The sequence below is a fragment of the Rhincodon typus genome, chromosome 27, assembly GCF_021869965.1.
Source record: "Rhincodon typus isolate 14 chromosome 27, sRhiTyp1.1, whole genome shotgun sequence".
Lineage (NCBI taxonomy): Eukaryota > Metazoa > Chordata > Chondrichthyes > Orectolobiformes > Rhincodontidae > Rhincodon > Rhincodon typus.
This window is the reverse complement of record NC_063358.1, coordinates 18,771,514-18,788,989: the sequence shown is the minus strand read 5'-3', so window position 1 is coordinate 18,788,989 and position 17,476 is coordinate 18,771,514. Positions and strand designations below refer to the sequence as shown.

Here is a 17,476-nt window from a genome sequence, read left to right as displayed (position 1 = left end):
GTGATATAAATTCTTGAGATATGTATACATGGAATTCGGGAAGAAGTTGAAATGGCAAACAAACCTTTTTAGAAACTATACAATTTTTAAGTGTTTTTTTTCTCCATGGTGAAATTGGACATTTCACAAAAATAAAAATAGTTGTCCAGAATCAGAGGTTTTTAGCAAAAATTATGACCTGTGAACTTTGTTTCAAAATTCAGTTGCATCCTATCCATCAAGTGATAACTTTTTTTTTCTCTTTTAAAAGGTGTTTTTTTTTTAACATCAAAACAAATATGTTAAGAGGCAAGTTTTCATCAAGTTCTGCTTGACTCGGGAAGCCTGGAATCCCTGATGATGACAACTTCTGGATTTCTGCAATTTACTGCGATTATAGAAGTTGCTGTTAATTTCAAAGCAGTTGTGACAGCAAACATTGGTAATTTCATTGCCAATGTTATCGCAGTCAGGCCATGTATTTTTGTTAGGAAGGATATTTAAAATTCCAGCACCAAGGCAGCTAGGTAGACTTCAGATTCATATTAAATATGATTAATATGAATCTTGAAGTGTAATGCATAATTGGATTCTAGGGTTCCTGTGTTTCTCAACTGTAGCCAACTGCTCACCAGGAAAATATCCAATTTGTAAAGACAGGTGGTTTGGTTCCTTTGTCTCTGCTGAATTAGCTCATCAGAGTTTGAAGACTTCACGCCAGTTACCCTGCACCTATTTCTTCTGTTCTTTCGTTCACAGGAAGAAATATCTTTACCCAGAGAATGGTTATAGAGTAGAGTCATGGAGCGTTACAGCACACAGTTTTGAATTGACTGTCAGAGTGAATATTCGGGACAAGTGGTATGGATGCATTTAAGAAACTTAGACTATGAGGGAGAAAGGAATGCAGCAATTGAGGATGGTGATGTAGTAGTAATGTCACTAGACTAGTATTCCAGAAACCCTGGCAAATATTCTGCGGACATGGATTCAAATCCCACCATGGCAGATGTTGAAATTTGAATTCAGTAAAATCTAGAATGTAAAATTAGCCTAATAGCAACCACCTAAGCACTTTAGTTTTGTTGTTAAAGCCCATCTGCTTCATTAATGTCCTTTTAGGAAAGGGAGTCTGCCATCCTTACCTGGTCTGGCCTAGAAAGATGTCAGACCCGCATATGTGTTGATTCTTAATTGCCCTCTGGGAAATTGGGGATGGGCAATAAATGCTGGCCAATAAGTGACACCAACACCCCATGAAAGAATAGATAATAAAATAAATAAAGAAGTGTTGAAAGATGTGAATCTTTGTATTCAATCGTGGGATCAGGGTATCGCTAGGTAGGTTAGCGTTTATTACCTATCCCTAATGAACAAGATGGGTTTTTCTGACAATTGACTCATGGTCATCATTAGACTCATATTTCCAGATGTTAATTGAATTCAATTTCCACCATCTGCGGTGGCAGGATTCGTACCTGGGTCCCCAGGTCAATAGCTGGGTCGCTAGTTAACAGTCCAGCAATAATCCCAAATGAGCAATTTCTTCTCCATCTATTCACTTGCTGTACAGTTCTATGAAATCTGAGTTCTCAAAAAGTACAACAAACTAATGTCAGAAGTGTCACTCACTTTTTTTTCTTAAATGACACATCCACCTCTTTAATCACAGTGACGTCAAATAAAGCATTGTGTGTTGTATGGGAAATGGGGTTAAAGTGCATGTAGGCAGGAGATGCACAGTCCTAATTCCTGTAGCCCATTCTTGTTGACGTTGGTGATACAGGACAGTATATTTTTCTGAAATAAAATAATTGCAATTGTAGGTGTGAGCACAATCATGACCGGTTGTAGATAGCAGCCTGTCGAAATGTGCAGTTCAGTAACAAATTGACCTGCCATCATTGTTCTCTGCTGCAGCCTGCCTCCAGTTGATCTGTGGGTTGTCATGTGACCTTGGTGTAACATTACGAAGGCAGTCAGTGTGAGAGTGGTGGGGGAGTTATCAGCTCTACTGCTGTCTTTCCCCACCTTCGAGTGGAGGAGGGGAGGGGAATTTCCACCTCCCACCCCAGAATTATGACTGCTGGGCTATTAGGGAGGAGGACCGGAGAGGCTTGGCATGCTTCCAGTTTGAAGTCCACGTTGGCCGTATGTTTATTTGAAGGGGGCGTGTGCTCTGTGAATGAATTGTGTTCCTGCACCATGCAACTCGAATGAATTTGCACTGCAAATTGCTGCAAGTACGAACTAAGGACTGTGGCGACAAGACAACCCAGATCTTCGTAAACTGTGCGACAAACAGCTTCTCTCCCTAACCAATGAGATCCAATGATTGAGAGAGGATGACGAAGGAAATAGTGAATTAGGATCAAATCAAATATAGAACAATAAATAGAAGGAAGAAAAGATGGAATTTGGAGGCTGAGCCAGTACAGAGGTGCCTCAAAACTGTTTGTGGGGTGACCCTGTTTTAATACCTCAAACGTTGTGTGACTCCAGAGTGAAGATCAGGGGGTGTATGGATGTTGTTAGTTGGAGGTGGATGTTTTCATGTAGAGCTGCTGTTTGGGGGTGGGGGAGGGAACAGTTCTTGATTGGGGGATTGGAAATACAGGAGTTGTGTTGGAATAGTTGATTAAGGCAGTGTTCCTACAAAATAAACCTGAATACCTACCTTTTCACAGGCCTTTTCTTTTGCAACAGCAACTGCAGTTGGGCCTCTAGGGATAGTTCACAGGAGCATGCCCATCACAAGAGGATTTAAAGGAGCCTTTCAGTTGTCAAAAATTAGTCCATGCTCCATGGCTTGTCACACCAAAGCCTCAGTGAGGTCACGACTCACCGTATGGGAATCCCGAGACAAGTCACAAAACTTTTGCCAGGTTTTCCTGCTCTTGATTGCTCTCAATGCTGGGACTCAGTGTGTGGCACTCTTGCCTCTGAGTTCAAAGGTTAAAAGTTGAAGCTCACTTCATGACTTGACTGCATAATCTAGGAAGTTATTTCTGTGCAATACACAGAGAGAATGTTGCAATGCAGGAGGTACCATTTTTCAGATGAGACATTAAACCAAAGCCTTGCCTTCCCCCTCGTGTGGAGTTAAAAGGTCGGTGGCACTATTTTCAAAGAAGTCTTCTCCTCAGTGTTCTGATCAACTTTCATCCTTCAACCAATATCACTTACAGTTGGTGATCACATGCTAGGACCTGCATACAGGCTGCTACCTTTTCTACTTTGCAGCAGTGACCACAGTTCAGATCAATATTATATTGGCTGCAAACACTTTATGACCTCCTGTGGATGTGAAATTCACCGGCAGGAGGCAATGGCATCGTGCTGGGCCTGGCAGAGAGCTAAAGCAGGCAGTGCCAGCGTCGTAACATTCAGCATCTCTTGCTGAAAGTCTTTCAATAAGCTTTGTGTTGCATTGTGAAGAGTTTGAATCTTAACAAAAGAGTGCGCAGTGCCCCAGGGGGGAGACAGTTTTGTCATCTGAGGCAGATTTCCAATTATCTTCTGGCAGTCAATGATCTTTCATGGCTGTCGCCCTTTGCCAGTTGTTTGTCAGTGAAGAGACGTGAACCCTTGAGAACGATAGTGATATCGCAGAGTGAAGGCAGGTTGTGGAATTAACCCTTTGGAGGGACAAGCTTGAGTTTTGAAACCTGTTACATCTTTCCACCAGCAACCTTCAGCATGGTGGTCATCTTATTGCTAGCTTATCTCCTCTCTTTCATCGTGGTGGACTTTTGGGTTTGGGGAGGGGCTGAGTATCCTGCAATCCCTGCTTTCTCAATTTAAAGCTGGAAAGTGCTCCATCAAATGTTATGCTGTTGCTACCCGCCAACCATTATTTAAGACGCTTTCTACAGAGTAGACTAGTAAAACACAACTATTTACAATTGCTGAGACAACAAGGTGCAGGGCTGGATGAACACAGCAGGCCAAGCAGCATCATAGGAGCAGAGAGGCTGACGTTTCAGGCCTAGACCCTTCAGGCCTAGACCCTTCATCAGAAAAGGGATTCTCCAGCATCTGCAATTCCTACTATTTACAATTGCTAAATGGACATGTGCACATAGGAAGTCGAATGAGCATACTGGCGCCATCTGATGGTTTATCTGGGAGAAGCAGCTTCACTAAATTCTGCTGCATTGCAAAAGTCATCAGTCTGTATGTTCCAGGGATTATACTGATGCATTAACAGCACTCATTATTATCAAGGCACAAAAATATCCTGCAACACATGGAGTAAAAGAGGTAGGCCATGAGTTCTGATTTTTCACAAATTAACATTAACCTTGTTAAAACCAATCAAACGATAGAAGAGCCGACATTAATATAGTGCCTTTCGCAACCTCAGGATATTCCAAAGCATGCTTCAATAATGATGTACAGTTGAAATGCGGTCATTGTTGTTGTGAGAAACATGCTAGACAATTTGGGTACAGCACGCTTCCCACACATAGTAATGAGATAATGACTAGATCATCTATCTGAGTAGTGTTGGTTGAGATCTAAGTATTTAGCCAGGAGAGGAAAGTCCCCTACTAGACTCCAAGTTGAAGTTAATGTCAATCACCAAATTGGACAAATTGCAAATTATTCCTGCCGCAGTTGTTTAGAGGTTGTAATTGATGTTGTTGAGAGCACTAATACCGACATGATTGATGGTCCTGACGTGACACTTGTCCTAGGACATCAATGAAGTTCTGGAATCTCACTCCAACACATAGTGAGTTGCCTGTAGAGATTTTATTGCCTTGGCCATATTTTTGCAACAGTTTTGCCACCAAATGTCCTGTTGGAGTTAGAAGACAATCATTTTCACATTGTAACACTGTAACACTGTTCAACGTTCAGAAATGCAAGTTGTATGGATTTGTTTCAGAAAGTAACATCTTGGGTTACTGTATATGAGCAACTTGAGACATTCCATGTGCTGAATGTAGCATTCCATGGGAGGAAGAAGAAATTCCAAACATTCTCCACCACTGGGGGTTTTCATCGTCTCATGCCTGGGTCTGTTATAAAGCTTGATTGCTGTGGTTAACTAAAAAAAGTCTATTACCGTGGTTTCATGTGACTGCTAGGGCAATGTAAGGTGAAAGTCATTGATCCTTTTATCTAGTTATTCCTGTAAAAGCAGTTCTAATATTCCTCATTGTGATGGTCTGGATGACTATTCTTCACTTCTTAGATGTGGAATATTTCTAATTTTAGTGGTGCACAACTCTGTGACAGTTCAGGCATCAAATGTTTCCAATTCAACAGATTTCAAATGCCTACTTTTTCTGTTTCTTTTTTTCTTTCTCATGTCCTCTTGCCCCCCATGTGTCTCTCTGTGTCTCTCTGTATGAAAGGTCAACTCTGTTTTACTTGAAGACCTATCGAAAAAGAAAAGTACAGCAAAATAAACCTCAATATCTCTACTTCCAAGAACTGACAACCTGGAAATGCTTTTCTTACAGATATCTGGCAGATGCTGGGGCACTCTCTTCCTCAATGCAGTCTGCATGTAACTTTGCAAGGCTGATGTGTGTTTTGAAGCCTTTATTGTATGATTCTGTTTTATGGATCACACATTCAAACCTATAGTATTGTCAATTGAAAATGGTATATTGTTTTCGTTGGCCTTTTGAATTGCTAAGGCTATTTGTATTGGCCATATGTGCTGTCAGACTGGGTGACTGCTGAAATAACTATTGCAGTGAACTAACAGGAAATATCTGCATTGATATGTTTTGGTAGCAGTTCATTTTCTCTTTCTTTTTCTTCTTCAATCACAGCAGGTATTTTTAACTGTTCTTTTACTGATGGGGAGGGGAATGTTGGACGGGGTGGATAATTCTGGGTTTGATGGGGTGTCCACAGCAAATTTGTTTACAGCCTAAAGTCTCCAGCAATTGGAAAATTAATCCCAAAGCATTGTTGCAAGTAACTTGCAATCCCTCTACCCCAACCCTTCCCAACCGTTAGAGAGCTTGCAAAGAGTCATCTTGTGTCAGCGCCATCTTGAATCTTGTACTAAGAGATTGAAATGCCAGGACCATTTTTTTTAAAAAATAAAAAAACTGAACCTTTTGAATTGAATTTCCCTTAACTTTTTCTTTAATTCATTCATGTGTATTTATTGCCCATTTTTTATTTTACCAAGAAGGTAATTAAATATCAACTATGCTGCTGAAGATGTGGAGTCATATGTAGGCCAGACCAGGAAAGGATGGCAGATATTCTTCCCTCAGAACAATACTGAACCAGATTGTCTTAAAAATCAATCAACTGAGTACATGGTTGCCATTTATTTACTACTTGATTTTTATTGGATTCAAATCCCACCATTTTGCTTTGGTGGGATTTGAACCCATAACCCGAGAACATGAGCCGAGCGCTCTGGATTACCAATCCAGTGACATTATTATTACATCAACACCAACTCCAAATAGTTTGGAAACTGGATTGAAAAGACCAGTTCAACTGTAGGTTGAGTTTAAACAAAAAATTGTTGGCTAGTCAATGGCCAGGAAGGAGAGTCTCCCTGAGACCGGGCATGTCAGATGACTGATGTGGAGTGGGTGCTCACTGGAAGCCAGAGGTCATGTGATCACACCTCCTGGAAAGTGTTCATACCAGAGTTGGCAACTGTAGCCATGGAACATTGCTGCATTGAATTTGAAGGGAAAAGTACGAAGGCAAAACTTAGGGCAATTTTGATGGTCAGCTTAGAGGGTTAATGCAGCTGTATGTAGCAGTTCAAGTATGTCAACTGTTGAAGTTTCTTCCATTTTTCTTAAACTTTGTGTTTTCCTTTTGCAGAGATAACTAAAACAGGAGCTTGTGAAGAACCAAAATCAGGAACTACAGGTACAGGAGGAGTTTTGAACAGATGTATGAAGTAATACATGATTGAAATTATCTGTCAGTTACTCTTCAAATTTCTTGGCTTTGCAGTTGGGTGTGAGTTGATTTGTGGGCTAAATGAACTGCACACTGTCACTCTCCTGATGTCTTGAACTTCAGTTCAAGCTGTACTTACCCTGAAACTTCCTAAAGCAGCTGGTTTCTCCTGTAGGTGGGTCGTCAAACCTCCTGGATTGTTCTAGAGTCCTAAAGAAATGATGGTTAATCTCCAGGATACTACAATGGGCAAAATGTGGGTATAAAGTCAAAGAACCATCAAAACAAAACCTTTCATTTCTATTGTGTGTTACGTGTATTATTGTTTTGTGAAAAAAAAGGGTCTTTAGCTGACAGTCAAAAATTATCCAATCGGAACAGCAAGAGTTTGTTCATTTTTCTATTGGCTGTGGAATGCAAGGGCACAGCATTGGCTCGATGGGCAACCTATGGGGAAAGCTCAGGGTGGAGCGAGGTTGTCTGAAAATCTTGAGGATCCCATTCATCTGGAGCTGGCAATCATACCTGGAGTGAGTGTTCCACTGTAATTTTGGACTTCTAGCAGCACAGTGCAGGATTACCAAGTAATGCCAGTACCCAGCTAATTCCATTTAACCATATTTAGATGAGCTCCATCCTCCGATTTATCCACCCCACCTTTTGCAGTTTTCTTATTTTGTTCAACATCCAGCCAGCTGTAACACTAAGATCTGATCTTGTGCTTCAACCAAGTGTTAGAATACCATCATTCAGGAGCTCAGTCATTTAGCCCAGTCACCTCAGAAGACTGTAGGCTTGTGCCCCACTTGAGAGACATGAGCCCACAATCCTAATTGCCATTTAGTACTTGGGGAATGCTGCACTGTCAATCACGCTCGCCTTTACCCTAAGGCATTCAAACAAGGATGCGTCTGTCCAATCGAGTGGATGTCAAAGATCCCATGGCCCTATTTTGAAGAGCAGGGGATGACTCTGTATTGAGCCAATATTAAGAACATAACGGCTAGGAGGAAGAATAGACAATTCAGCCCCTAGTGCCTGCTCAGCCATTTAATACAATCATGGCTAATCTCACCTCCACTTTCCTGCCCTCTCCCATAACCCTCTAACCTGTTACTAAGTAAAAATCGATCTCCTTCTCAAATTTATTCAGTGTCCCATTGCCCACCACTCTCTGGGGTACTGTATTCCACAAATTCATGACCCTTTCAGAAAAGTAATTCCTCCTCATCGGTCTTAAAACTGCCTCCCCTCAACTGATTACCCAATGACTACACTGAAAAAAGTGCTTAATTAACTGTGTTGCACTTTTGGCCATCCTGAGATGATGGAAGACACTTCGTAAAGGCAAGGCTTTCAGGGGGAAACCACCAACATGCCATTTTTGCTTTCTATATTTTCTCTATGTATGTCGTAAGCAACCAATGTTAGTTCACATCTGATCAACGAACTGGACTGATCCTTTACAACATCTACTTTGTTGCCCATTTGTATTTCTGTTGGAGAATCGCTGACCCCTTCAGTTTGTGTTGGGTTCAAAGACTCCATTCCCATGGGATTAATGGGGTCAGGAGGCAGGGCCCTGCTTCAATTATAATCCACTGTTAGCAAAGATTCTAATGGCTGACAGGACAGTGGTCATAAGAGAAATGAGCTTGAATAGACTCAGTTCAGCTTTTCCAGGGGGAAAAATATCCACAGCAGAGTGTGCACTGGTTCCATATTTGGTTGGGCAGCCTCACTCATTGAGGAAATGGAATAGTCATGTTGGAGCCATTCAGCGTTTTGATGTTAAGACATGTTGTTGGAATAGTACAGGACAGTTTGCCCGCTGCACCTGCCCAGCCAAGGTGCGTGAACTAGGGCTTTCTTTTTCTCCCCCCAAGGTTACGCTTTCAGAGGTAGCATCAGAGGAGCAGGAAAGCTGATGTTTCGGGCCTAGACCCTTCATCCACTGATCTTTTTTTTAAATGGAGAAGCTAACTCCAACCTGGCAGCATGGTGACCCAGTGGTTAGCACTGCTGCCTCTCAGCACCAGGGACGTGGGTTTGATTCTACCCTTGGCCAATTATCTGTGTGGAGTCTGCACGTTCTCCCCGTGTCTGTGTGGGTTTCCTCTGGGTGCTCTGGTTTCCTCCCACAGTCCAAAGGTTTGCAGCTTAGGTGGATTGGCCATGCTAAATTGCCTCAGGTTGTGCGGGCTAGGTAGATTAGCCATGGGAAATGCAGAGTTGCAGGGATAGGGTAGGAGGCAGGTCTGGATGGGATGCTTTCTGGAAGGTCGGTGTGGCTTTGATGGGCTGAATGGCCTGCTTACACTAAGGATTCTATGATTCCATGAAGTAGGTTCAAAAGGTGTCCTGCGCAAGGAATCTCTCAGCCAAACTAGGGCGTGTTGGTCCACTAGCCTCCTGAAAGTAGTGCCAGCAAGATAAGGAGGCCATTCACCATTGCTTATTTGGTAACTCACCAGTCAACAGAGCGCTTCATGAGAGACCAACGATAAAGCTGGGGGCAGACAATGGTTGAGAATGCCTCATTGTTTTTTTTTCTCCTTCACATTTTGGATAGCATCCTCCAGTGTCTGTCTTACAGATGGCTGATTAGACTGCCAGGTACTTGAGTAAACCAGTTGCATCTTTGTTCACTGCTGCCATTTGCAGACCGATCTGGATTTTTCCAAAGGTCTGATTTTATTTTCAGGTGGACAGAATGCCAACTAAACCACTATCATCAGTATGGTGGGTGGCATTGACTACATTGGATCCATTGTACACCGGTTAAATGGATTTTGTGCCATCCAATTATGAGACCAAATACTCTCCACAGATATAAATGATAAACAGGACTTTGTACAATCCGTTCAGCTCTGAGCGGTGAGAGTAAAACCTGACCAGAAATCTCGGGTAGGAATCTGTATTGTCTCACTATTCAAGTTAGAATGGTCTGAATTTGGGTCTTTTATGGGGTAGGAAAGTTCCCAGTGATGCCTTGTGATAGATGTACAGCCTGCTGGGATCCTGCTACAACAGTAATTACAATAATGTACATCATCCAAAGTCAAAGTAATGGTTTTGTTGAGTCCCCAGCTTTGGTCCTTTTAAATAAGGTGCTCCCTTTTGGAGACAACGAGATGTCAAAAAGAAGTTTTACATGGAGTTACTGGAATGATAGCAGGGGTTGAAATAATACTAAGGCAAATTTGCCGGTTTGGGAGGGAGAAGAGATATTGGCAGATAACCTATGATTTCCATCTGAAAAGTAAGGAAGATATCTGGCAAATAAATGAAGTCAACAGTATAAATTGGCAATTGGATGCCTTTCTGAAAGGAAAGTGGGATTGAGTAATAAGGCAAAGAGATTCTTACTGTCTGTTACATGTAATGAAATCATTGATAAAATTCAAATTGTGAATGTATGTTAAAAAAACACAGAACAGTATGTGAAGTACATAAAGAGTATGATCATGAACTATCTTTAGATATGATAAAACAAAACTGCAGATGCTGGAAATCTGAAGCAAACACAGAAATGTTGGAAAAACTCAGCAGGTCTGGCAGCATCTGTGGAGAGAAAGCAGAGTGACCCGTCTTCAGACTGATTGCGGATTCAGAACGTTAACTCCGCTTTCTCTGCACACTTGCTGCTAGACTTGCTGAGTTTCTCCAGCAATTTCTATTTTTAGATATGGATTGATATGTTTGGTGATGACATCAACCAAGTGGATTTTCTCTGTCTGTGAATGATCATTTTTCCACATATCTAGAGTGCTTTAACACTGACACTGGGTGTAGTGCATCTTGTGGTGTATATACACGTCCTGTGCCCTGATGAATTGGAGTAAATTCATTGGCGTAAATCTCAAGGTCAACAGCTACTTGTTTTTATAAATTGCATTAAGTGTAGAAGAATGTACAAGGTGTTTCACAGGAGCATTATCATATAAAATTTGAAATCGATCTATATAAGAGGATACTGGGACAGGAGGTAAGTTTTTAAGGAATGTCTCAAAGGATCAGTAAGAATAAGGGAGATTAAGATAGGAAGTTACAGAGCTAGGGGCCTAGGTAATTGCAGGACCATTCGCAATGAAGTTAATGAAAGGCTGGAATGCAAAAGAGGCCAGAATTGGAGGTTGTGAAGTTTTCCAGAATGAAGTTAACGAAATGAGGGGTAAGGCTGTATTAAAAGTAAAATCAGAAATGAACAAATATGTGTCACACAGTAGTAAACATAAACTTAATGTGGATAAATATTGCAAGAAAATGGGATTTTGTTTCTAATTAGAGCTTTCCTCTACATCCAAAATATAACTAATTAGCTTCTGAACTTCATCTGTTCTGATGAAAGAACATAACTAAACATAAATTTATACTGCAGCATCAAATAGTTCATCATGAATGTGTTACAACAATAAGTAATCAGTCATTCTTCGGAGGAGCATGCTCATCTCTGTGTCATAAGGTGGTGGATTGAAGCTCATTTTAAGATTCATCGTATAATCCAAGCAGATACGCCAGTGCAGTATTGGGGGGATTCTACACTGTCTGAAGTGCCATCTTTGAAATGAGATGATAAACTGAAGCCACCTCCTTCCTGTGATGTGGAGGTAAAAGAAACAGGATCTGGAACTCACTGCCTGTAGTAAATGCGGTAAAGACAGAAACTCTCAATTCATTGAATTGTAGCTCAAGTGCCATAACTTGCAGAGCTATGGACCAAATACTAGAAAGCGGGATTAGGCTGTGTGGCTAATTCTACAGCCAACGCAGACATGATGGGCCAAGTGGCCTCTTTCTGTGCTTAAATATCCTATGATTTTAATCTATTCCATGATTTGAAGGAGCGCAGGGTAATCCCTCAAGTTCTGGCTGATATTTAATCATCCTGTAACATCTTGAAATAATTGCTACTTTCAGGACTTTGCACAAATTGGCTGCTGCATTTTCTTCAATGCGGTACTGACCACACCTCAGAAAAGTATCTCATCTGCTGTATCAAGCTTTGGGATATCCCGAGGTTGTGAAAAGCATCTCAAATGATTGAAACCTACCTTGCATCTATTGGTCCTGTAGACTGTAAGGAGATAGTCTCAATGAGTATTATTTAACAACAAATGCAGCACTTTGTGATGCTATTTCATGAGAGTTCTGCTTGTTCCTTTCTCTACAATTGGAGGGAGCTGGTGTTTTGGCACTGACTTATTTTTTGAAAAATTTTCAGCAGGTCTCATCAAAGGGTCAAAAGATTAAGACATTTTTCCTATAATACACTGTCAATTGGAGGGAAACATTGCATATTTGTGCCATAAGACTCTATCTAACTCTTTGCTTTTTTTGTTTTAAGAAATCAAAATAAGTATTTTAAGAATAAAACCAAGTGAGCAATTCTTGTTCTGCAGATCAGGCTGAGCATTTATTGTTCTGGCTGAATGAAAAAATCCAACAAAAATTCCATGATCTGTCTGTAGCAGTCAGAGTTGATGTGCAATTGATTTGCTTTCAATTGAAAGATCGTTACGCCTTAGTCTTAAGTAATATTGACTGGTTTTTGAGGCAGCAAAGCATGAACATTAAGTGCTTTAGCTAAATAACTTATTAGACTTGTGCAGTTAAACCCCTGAGATGTTGGTTTGTGGTATACACTGTATGTAGCGTATAACTAATGGAACATGACTGGAGGGCTGTAATAATATGGCTGTAATAAAATGAATAGATTTTCACACCTAATTTATACCAAATTGTAATCACAAATGCCTGAATCAACTGAAGGTTAATCTCCTGGACTTCTAGAATTGACACAGTACAGAACACTAAATAGAAAATACCAGTGCAAACCGACCTGAATTGACAAGACTTTGAGAGGTTGGAGTTGACAACTTCAGAAATATTCCTAGAGGTCTCATCACATGATTTCCAACCATATTTCCTGCCATTGGTCAGCTAACATCCCGCCTTTCCAAACAAAAACTTTCTTGTTTGTGGTAGGAGAACTTCACAATTAGACTCTCAAATCCATAAGGGTCACAGTTCTGGAGTGTACGCATTGGGGTTTAAATCTTATCTATTGCAGATACGGATTTAGAAAGTTGCCCTGCTGTCTACCGGATAATCAAGGAGCCCTTATCAGCGCTTTGAGGATTTTTTTTTTTAATGAGATACTAAAGAGTAGAAAGTAGGTCAAAAAAAAATGCAATAGTAACTTTAAACACAAAATTGATATCTAGTAAGTTGCTGGAGAGGATTCTGAGGGTCAAGATTTACATGCATTTCGATAGGCAATGACTGATTAGGGATACTCAGCATGGCTTTGTGTGTGGGAAATCATGTCTTACTAACTTGATTAAGGTTTTTGAAGAGGTGCCAAAGAAGATTGATGAAAGCATAGCAGTAGACGTTGTCTACATGGACTTCAGCAAAGCGTTCGACAAGGTTCTGTATGGTAGACTGGTTAGTAAGGTTAGATCACATGGGATCCAGGGAGGCTAAACAATTGGTTACAAAATTGGTTTGAAGGTAGAAGAGAGAGGGTGGTGATGGGAGGGTTGTATTTTGGACTAGATGCCTGTGACCTGTGGTGTGCCACAAGGATCAGTGCTGGGTCCACTGCTTTTCCTCATTTACATAAATAATTTTGGATGCGAATTTAGGAGGTATGGTTAGTAAGTTTGTAGATGACACCAAAAGAGGCGGTATAGTGTACAGTGAAGAAGATTATCTCAGAATATAACAGGACCTCAATCAGATGAGCCAATGGGCTAAGGAGTGGTAAATGGACTTTAATTTAGATAAACATGAGGTGTTGCATTTTACTAAGGCTAACCAGGGCAGGACGTATAAACTTTAAAGGTATGGTCCTGGGGAGTGTTGCTGAACAAAGAGACCTTGGAGTGCAGGTACATAGTTCTCTGAAAGTGGAGTCACAGGTAGATAGGGTGGTGAAGAAGACGTTTGACACACTTGCCTTCATTGGTCATAACACGGAGTATCGAAGTTGGGATGGCATGTTGGGCTGTACAGGACATTGGTGAGGCCACTTTGGGAAGACTGCATACAATTATGGTTGCCCGTCTATAGGAAGAATGTTGTTAAACTTGAGAGGGTGCAAAAAAGATTTACTAGTATGTCGCCAGGACGAGAGGATTTAAGCGATAGGGAGAGGCTGAATAGGCTAGGGCTTTTTCCCTGGAGCATTGGAGACTGAGGGGTGACCTTACAAAGGTTTAGAAAATCATGAGGGGCATTGATCAGGTGAATTGCCAAATTCTTTTTCTTAGGGTGGAGGAGTCCAAAACTAGAGGGCATAGGTTAAAGGTGAGAGGAGGAAGATTTAAAAAGGATCTGAGTGGTAACTTTTTCCCACAGTGGGTGGGGCACATATGGAACAAGCTGCCATAGGAAATGGTGGAGGCAGATACAATGCAACATTTTAAAAGGAATCTGGAATGGGTATATGAATAGGAAGGGTTTAGAGAGATCTGGGCCAAATGCTGGCAAATGGGACTAGGTCAAATTAGTTTGTCTGGTTGGTGTGGATGAGTTGGACCGAAGGGTCTGTTTCTGTGCTGTATGACTGTTTGACTCTAATTCATGAGATTACAGGGGGATGGCAGGAAACACACAATTGGAAAAATGCTTCCATCAAGTCTCCACAATCCATTGTTTCCATCAGCAATTACTAATGCTCTCCCACTGGCCTCCTATCTTCAACCCTTGATAACGTTCAGCTCATCTTAAACTCTGCCATCCATATCTCGGCTTGGACCAAATCCTGCTCGGTGGCCTACAGTGACTCCCGGTTCACAATGTCTTAATTTTAAAATTGGCAGTGTTTTCAGATTCCTCCATTTGACCCCCTGTATATCTCTATTTATCTCCTCCAGCTCGACAATCCATCAGGAGCCCTGTACCCTCTGTTTTCTTTGTTAGAACATAACCAGGAGCAGGAGCAGGAGTAGACAAAGACAATTCGGCCCCTCGAGCCTGCTCTGCTGTTTGATACAATCACGGCCAATCTCATCTTGGCCTCAACTCGACTTTCCTGTTTTATCATTAGTGACTGTAACTACAGCTGTCTCTGTCCTCAATTCTGGAATTCCTTTCTTACTTCCTTTTGCCTTATTTAAGATATTTCTTAAAACTTACTCTTGACCAAACTTTTGGTCACTTATCCTATTATGTCTTTACATGGTAAACTTCAAACCTATTTTGACACATACTCCTGTGAAACACCACGAGTTCTTTACTATGTTAAGTGTACTACATAAATGCAACTTGTTGGGCCTAATGACTGCCTTCTGTACTGGTGGATTTGGTGATCTAGGGAGCTGTCCATGTGCTCAGAACTAAAGTCAGCTTCATGGTAAATGCTGGTCTGTGTACTTGTGAAAGAAGTGCACACACTGACCAGCTCTACCTGAGCACTTACTCCAGCAGCCTGCATTCGAGGCAAGTCAGGAGCCTGCATTTGGAGTTAAACTGCTTACAGCTGCAGGCCATTAGCTGCCATTTACCTGCAACATGTAGGTGTCAGTTAGTTCAGCTGGCTAGATAGCTTGAGTATGTTGCGAAACATTATCAATACAACAGGCTCAATCCGCGTCCTGGCCATGAAAGTTTGCGGTAACCTGTCTCCTTGCTTATTCCCATTTGGTATACATCAAGCTGTGTGACCACTTAGAGAGAGATGCCGATGGTCCCACAAGGACCATTACCACCATTACCAATGACAACCTGAGATACCTTGCTTGCTCACTCACTTTGACATGCATTCTGTGTTCAGGTGAATGACATAAAAGCATATGTTGATGACAGTAGCTGAAGGGAGGAGGCTTAAGTGGATTATTGGCGTAGACTTCTTGGAGCAAGTAACCTGTGTCTGTGCTGTTTAAGAAAAAAAAACAAATTTGAAACTTTTCATGTATTTTCTTGAAGGGCTAGCTGACTTACCAAGGAGTTCTCTCTGTCAGTCAGCAGGTCTGGTTTATAAAGAAATTGTTTATCAACAGTGCAATGGGAGATGGGACATACCTGTGAACTTACCCTAAGGCTATGCTGCACCCAAGGCTCTCAATACAGTATAGATAGGTAGATGTATTCTGCTTTAGTGTTCTAAAGAATAATTCATTACAGTCGCCTGACATTGAAGAGTTAAGGGCTTTAAACTTCCACAGCATCTGTTAGTGATTCACAGTTGGAGATTAAGCTGTGCTCCTCCCTGACATTTCTAATCCATTAACCTTAATGGTTCATAGTTCAGGCGTTCATTTGTCGTACCTGTGATTAGAATATGAAACTTCTGACCATGTGCGTAATTCAGGCAAAGAGCATTGATGCATTTAAGGGGAAGCTAGATAAGCAAGTAAGGGAGAAAGAAGGTTAGGTTGACAGAATTAGATGACAGTATATACCCAGTCAAGCCAATATCCATTTAAGGTTCAATGCCATCTGACTTTTGCCAGAATTTAGGTAACATCACCAACAGTGTTCCCTGGCACCATCAACTGATTTAAACCATCCACATTATTTCAGAAATAATCTAGTTTACTCTTACCTATAGATGATTTCCAACCAGCGTTTAAAAGGCCTTTCTTCCCAAGTTGCTGCAGTTAGTTGACTGGGGGTCACTTTGCTAAAAGACCCAGTCTGCATGTTACTGAGCTTTCACTTGCTTGTCCTTTTTCATTCTGTACCCCTCTCCCACTCTGACCTCACTTGTTCACTGCCTCATACATTTCGAGTATACTCAATGGAACCGCAAGCATTTTTGATCAGGCTCCCCGCCTCAAAACTGATTTAAATAACTTTCAATCATAAATACTGCTCCCATCTTTTCAGACAGCAAGTGCAGATACTGCTTAATTTTGTTATTTCTTTATTCAGTGGATACTGGAAATCTGACGTGAGAACAGGAAATACTGAACATAGAACATAGAACATAGAACATTACAGGCCCTTCGGCCCACGATGTTGTGCCGAACTTTTACCCGAAACCGAAGGTCTATCTAACCTCCACCCCTACCTTTATACTATCATCAATGTGCCGATCTAATAGCCGCTTAAATGCCCCTAATGAGGCCGACTCCACTACCCTCTCCGGCAATGCATTCCATGCCCCTACCACTCTGAGTAAAGAACCTACCTCTGACGTTTCCCCGATATCTACCTCCCTTTTTCTCTTTAAAACTATGTCCCCTCGTAAAAGCTACCTCCACCCTAGGAAAAAGTCTCTGGCTGTCTACTCTATCTATATCTCTGATACTGGAAAGATTCAGCAGGTCTGGCAGTGCCAGTGGGGCAATAGAGTTAACATTTCAGGTCAATGACTTTTGATTCAAAGGGAATAATTCTATTCTGATGAAAGGTCATCTATTTGAATCATTACCTCTCTTCTACCTCCACAGATGCTGCTGGACATGCTGGGTATTTCTAGCATTTTCCATTTTTATTTCTGCTTTCTTTGCTAATCCTAATAAAATGCTCTTTAGCTTCAACCGTTATCCCTTTAGTCATTTAATCACTCCAACATTTCTCCTTTTGCTCTTGTCTCTACTCTTCTTTTCCCAGGCTTAGTACTTGCTTCCTTCTGTTCAATTCC

At 41.3% G+C, this 17,476-nt stretch overlaps 1 protein-coding gene across 7 annotated transcripts in view; it reads left to right on the top strand.

Annotated features, from left to right (window-relative positions):
• The window catches only part of LOC109918665 (transcription factor HIVEP3), a 350,987-nt gene that overhangs the window by 274,762 nt on the left and 58,749 nt on the right, over positions 1-17,476 (top strand). For 3 of the 7 annotated variants that reach the window (XM_048613197.1, XM_048613200.1, XM_048613196.1), the window contains one exon: positions 6,799-6,846. The gene's annotated coding sequence lies outside the window, so the exon portion shown is untranslated. Of the gene's footprint in view, positions 1-2,317; positions 2,420-6,798; positions 6,847-7,054; positions 7,136-17,476 lie in introns of those variants that run through there. The other 4 variants (XM_048613198.1, XM_048613199.1, XM_048613202.1 and 1 more) reach the window with 3 other exon arrangements.